Here is a 6,237-nt window from a genome sequence, read left to right on the forward strand (position 1 = left end):
ATCCCCATGGAACTAGTCTATTTGGGAGATGATCCTAGGAAACCTCCAAGGGAGTGGGCAACTGAGACAGGAAAAGGAAGCAGCTAAGGGGCGTGTTAACAAATTACAAACTGTGGGCAGCTTGAGCTTTAGTCCCTCTGGGAACTCCAGAAGCCCACCTACTGCCCACGCCTTGCTCGGATTTATCATATGTGAGGGGCCAGGGAGCTGAAGCATTTATACACCAGCAGCAGGCACTGAAATGGAGGCCTGAGAAGATAGGGGCAGAGCCCAAATTGTGACTTGACAATCCAAATGTCACAAGTGTGATCACCCCTGGTGCTTAGCATCTCGCTTCCCCTACTAGCAGAGGAGCCGAGAGAAGAAGGAAGATGAAGAAATGTTTGTACTATAGGTTAGCAGGGTACCAGCTCTCTTCTTCTAATCCATCCCTCGGAGAGAGAACTTATGAATCCAAAGTTGTAAATATTTGCAAACGCTTTTTCCAGGTGAAAATGTAATGGGACAGAGAACATTTTATTCACAAGAACTGTGGAAGAGCCAGTGGAGGACAGAAGGCCAGGCAGGGCTGTTCTCTGAGACAGAGGCAGATAGAGCGGAGACTATACCTTCCGGGAAGCTGTGGAAAAACAAGGAAGGGTGCATGTTCAGAGCAGGAGCTAAGACACCTGAGCATGAGCAGTGCAGCAGGGACACAGCAGAGAGCAGATAGAGGGAGGAACCCCTACTTGGCCAGGCTGCCAAGGAGGGCCTTTGGGAAGAGCAGGAGTGTCTAATAAGGTTTCTTTCACTTTTACTGAGATATATAATATGCACACAACAGTGTGCACATATGGAAAGTGCACACCTCAGTGAACTTTCACAAACAGAACACACCCACGGAACCGACACCCAGATTGGGCACCCTGGGAGCTGCCCTTGCGTCCCTTCCGGTCATGACACCTCCCCCAAAGGGCAACCACCAGCCTGACTTTGAGCAGCATCTGTTACTCATTTTTGTCTGGCTTCTTTCACTCAACACTGTGTTTGTGAGGTTCTCCATGTTGTTGCATAGTTGTAGTTCATTTATTCTCATGTTTTGTAGTGTCCCATTCTGCAAATATACCATGGTTTATTTGTCCATTCTACTGATGAGGGACATTGGGGTACCTTGTTTATTTCTTTTTGATTTGAAAAAAACTTTTAAATTTTATTTATTCAGAAGGGGGGGAAATCAGAGGGGGAGATGAACCATGAGAGACGATGGACTCTGAAAAACAAACTGAGGGTTCTAGAGGGGAGGGGGTGGGAGGACGGGTTAGCCTGGTGATGGGTATTAAAGAGGGCACATTCTGCATGGAGCACTGGGTGTTATGCACAAACAATGAATCATGGAACACTACATCTAAAACTAATGATGTAATGTATGGTAATTAACATAACAATAAAAAAATTTTTAAATTTATTTATTTATTTTTATGGCCTTATAGTTGACATATAACATTATGATAGTTTGGGGTGTACAGCATAATGATTTGATATTTGTACATATTGTGAAATGATCATCACAGTAGGTCTAGTTAACATCCATCACCACACATAGTTACTACATTTTTTTCTTGTGATGAGGACTTTTAAGATCTATGCTCTTAGCAACTTTTGAATATTCCATATAGTACTATTAACTGTAGACATCATGCTCTATGTTATATCCCATGACTTATTTGTTTTATAATTGGAAGTTTGTACCTTTTGAATCCCTTCACCAATTTTTCCAACACCTCTACCTCTCCGCCTCTGACAACCACCAATTTGTTCTCTGTATCTATGAGCTTGGATTTGGGTTTTTGTTTTTAGATTCTTCATGTAAGTGAGATCATACAGATTTGTCTTTCTCTGACTTATTTCACTTAGCATAATGCCCTCAAGTTCCATCCATGTTGTCTCAGATGGTAAGATTTCATTCCTTTTTTTTTTGTGAGTGAGTAGTATTCCATGGTGTGTGTGTGAGCATGTGTGTGTGGACACCACATCTTCTTTATCCATTCACCCATCAGTGGACACTTAGGTTGTGCCCATATACTGGCTATTCTAAATAATGCTGCAATGAACATGGGGGTGTGTGTATCTTTTCGAGTTTTCATTTTTTAGTGTTTTCATTTTTTTCAGATAAATACCCAGAAATGGAATTGCTGGATCATACAGTAATTGTTTTTAATTTTTTTTAGGAAAATTCGTACTGTTTTCCAAAGCGGCTGCACCAATTTGCAATCCCACCCACAGTGCCCGAGGGTCCCCCTTGCCCCACATCCTCTCCAGCACTTGCTATTTCTTGGGGGTAGTTTCTTAAGAGAATTTTCATTCATTTGCTGCATGGTGTACAATACAACCTTCTTCTCTGTCTCCACACAAAAATCTTTCATCAAGGATGTGTGATTTGAGGGGATTTTCTAAGGTGAGTGCAAAGAACTGCCAGGTCCGGTGTCAGGGATAGTTCAGGGGGGAACAGGAGCCACATGCAAACCAGCCACCTCAGGCTGAGTTTTTCTTTCTTAAATATCTTGAATAACTCATTTAGAATTTGTCAACAAAAGTATGTCAAGTCATCCAGTCAGGTTGACTGGACCCGGGCAGATCTACAGAAAGAACTCTAGGGGAAATCTTTGCATTTCTTCTTCTGTTCTTTTCCTTCTTGAGAAATTCCATATAGCTTGGAATTGCTGATTATAAAAATTCCACTTACTTATCAAGGGAATTGGACATGTGACCCAATGTAAACCATTTAAGGTTTCTTTCCCTGAAATTTGAGAGTCAAAATTTGTTTGTTTCAAGAATTACCAAATTGTGACACAGAGACATGAAGTGAGCAAATGCTGTTGGAAAAATGGTGCCCATAGACTTGCTCGGCACAGGATTGTCCCAAACCTTCAATTTGTAAAAAATGCAATATCTGCAAAGTGCCATAAGGCAAAGTGCAGTAAAGCAGGCACCAGAATTTTAATAGAAGTAGGAGTCCAAAGTCCTCCACTTGAGCAAAGCATTTCATTTTTCTGAACCTGTTTACTCGGTTGAATGGCTTAATACCTGACTTTTGCTCTAGATCCTGCTTCCCCATAACCAAGCACAAACAGATTTCAAAAAGGGAAGGAAGAAAGTTTCCAATGGGCACAAGAGGAAACTTATTCTGCCTCTTATTCTGGGTTTGCAGGTCAGCCAAAAGCCAGACTAACCCAGTTCACCATACAGAGAAAATCCTTTTTCTCATCAAGTTACAATCAAAGATGACCCCCAGGTATAATGATTGTGCTTTGATGTCCTAGATCTTGGAACCAGCAAAGTTGCAGGCGGCCAGCTTCCTTCACAGCCAAATGATTCTTAATTTGTTGCTAACCATTTCATAACACTTGGTTTTGTACCTCTGACCACATTTCACCCATTCTCTCTCCAATGATGGACATCCAAATGATCTCCAACTCCCCATTTGAATTCGGTTTTGTTTTGGTCCACAAAGTCCATCAGCTATTAGCTAATCTATCCTCTCCCAATTGATTTGTGGTGCACTATGTGTCATAAAAATGTCTATGTACATGCAAGTCTGTGGCTGAGCACCTTATTTTACCCCAGGGGTCTATTCTTGCACCAAAAATCACACTGTTTTTATTACTGAGGATTTGTACAACTGTAAGAAGTCTCCCTCACTATTTTTATTTTTCAAATTTAACTTGGTTATTTCTGGATCTTTATTTTTATTTTTATATTTCAGAAAAATATATCAAGTTTCTCATAAAATCCACCTGAAATTTTTATTGGGTTGCATTGAATTTATGGATTAATTTGGGAAGAATAAATATCATAATATTAAGTTGTGCCATCCAAGAGCATAGAATGCTTCTCTATTTTTTTAAAATGATCTTCTATGTTATTTATTCAAGTTTTACATTTTTTTCCATAGAGGTCCTGTCTAGTCTTGGTTAAATTAATTTCTAGGCCCTATATTGTTTGTGTTGCTATTGTTAATTGGATTCATTTTTTTCGTCATAGTTCCTAATTGGTTGTTGCTAATGTAGAGAAACCCTATTGATTTTTTTAAATGGATGTTTTCTCTGACAGCTCTGTTGAATCCTCTCTTTAGTTCAAATATTTCATTGATTTTAGTTGAGTTTTCTAACTAATCTATAAATAGTAATTACTTACATCTTCTCTTTAATCCTTTCAACTATTCTTTCTTTCTCTTTCTTAATAGCATTAGCCAGAATCTCTAGTATGGCACCAAGGTAAACGGTAGTGGTCATCCTTGTCTTATTCCTGATCTTAGATTAATGTTTCTCCTTTATGTGCAGGTTTTTGGAATATAGCATTTTGGGGAGTTTTACTCAGTTTTTCTGGGTATCTCCCGTGTATACAGGTGGTATACCTGTTACTAAACTTGTTTGTTTTTCTCTTGTTATGTCTTTTATTATAAGGGAAGTCTCAGCCAAGAACCTAAACAGGTAAAGGGAAAATCATTTTTCCTTCCCTGCAGCTTCTTATTAGTACCTTGTAATACAAAATCTTCCTCTCCCTTCTTAAGTACACAGTATGATTATTTTAAATTCTTGGTCTGCCTGTTTCAAAAATTCTCTTTCAGGTGGTATATATCATTCAGTGTGTTGTCTTTTTTATAGTCCTCAACGTCTCGTTATTTTGAGTTCACGGGCCCTGGAGGTAATGGCTGCTCTCTGGTTCTGTGTGTTGGGGAAGCATGGAAGGTCTGGTCCCAGTCCGTGTTCCTCAAGGCATATTTCAGGTGAGGGGTGGGAATAAGCCTACAGACATCACAGAACCACTGGTGAACCATCCCTGTTTGCTGCCACTTCACCAGGAGACTCCCCTGACTGAGGTTTCACATTTAAACTGTTAGGAAACGATGGCACCAGGAGAAAATATTGCTGGGCCACCAGCTTGGGGGTTTGAGAATGGAGGTTTGTCAGAGCGATTGTCAGAGCACGATTGGTCAATCTGCAACTCTTTTCAAGAACTGGGCACCAGGATAGGGCTTTTATGATGTCCCTCCTCCTACTGCCGCCTCCAGCCATCCTCCACCCCAGGCTTCAGCCCGCTCCCAATCTCATCCCTGCCTCCACCTCTGCCCCCCATCCCCCATCCCCATCCAGGTACCCTTCAGACTCCTCAGGGATTGCTCACAGTTTAAAAAAAAAAAAGTATTCTTCAGATTCATGCTTTTACTCATTTTGCTAGTGCTTTCCAGGTGGATTTGGGGAGAGGCATTCAATAGCCTATGACAGTTTGCCATGTTGCTGAATAGAAAACCTTCCAACATAAAACACTGTGCAAATATAAAATAGGCTAATTAAGACAAATACTTGATAATTATCAAAATTCTGAGAGCTCAGAAAAAGAAAAGATTTCTTATACTGATTGGTTATTTTGTGACATTTTATTTGTTATTGACACAAAATGACCGTGAGAACATAATTTTTTTTTAAACTGTTTAAATGTCTGTGAAGATAAATAAACCCAAAGAAGTGATGACAACTGACGCTGGGGTCTGCTCATCGAGACTCATGGGCAACTGTACCGTCACTACACTGTGTCTCACTCATGCAGATCTTGAATCTTCCCCCCTTGAGACTACACATCATCTTGCTAGGTTTGTTCCCTTGGTGACACAACAGATGCAAGGTAACACCTGGAATGGTAAAACAACAAATGCCAGCACTCAGTGTTTTCTTGGGAAATCTCATCAGACTCCATGCCCTTTCCCCTACTTTTCTCAAGACCTCTCACCTAATTAGATAGGAATCTATACAGACTAACTTCAAGCTTCAGTGCTCCTCTTTCATGAAACTTGAAACTCAGAAGCTTTGGACTCAAAGGTCTGAAGGTCACTCCCTGAAATCACAAAAGGCAAAACCTGGCAAGTAAGAGATTGGCTAACCAGTAACAAAATCACATGCAACATTGGCTCCTCTCCCTTGACAGCGGAATCCACATGTAGAGGCAGTGAGAGAGCCCTAGAAATGGAGCTAAGCACCAATTTCTACTCCTAGCCCTTGCCACAAACTAATCATATACCCACAAGCCAGGGCATGTCATCTCTCCAAGCTCCCATGTCCCAGTCAACTTCGTGGAACTGTTGTGAGTACAGAGTGTGAAAGCACTTCAAAACTGATAAAGCACCAGGTACGTTTGTACTGTATTACTATTACTATGAAATAAACATGGTTAATTTACCAAAACATAAAGACATTTCTCTAG

The sequence above is a fragment of the Phoca vitulina genome, unplaced genomic scaffold, assembly GCF_004348235.1.
Source record: "Phoca vitulina isolate PV1807 unplaced genomic scaffold, GSC_HSeal_1.0 scaffold2, whole genome shotgun sequence".
Lineage (NCBI taxonomy): Eukaryota > Metazoa > Chordata > Mammalia > Carnivora > Phocidae > Phoca > Phoca vitulina.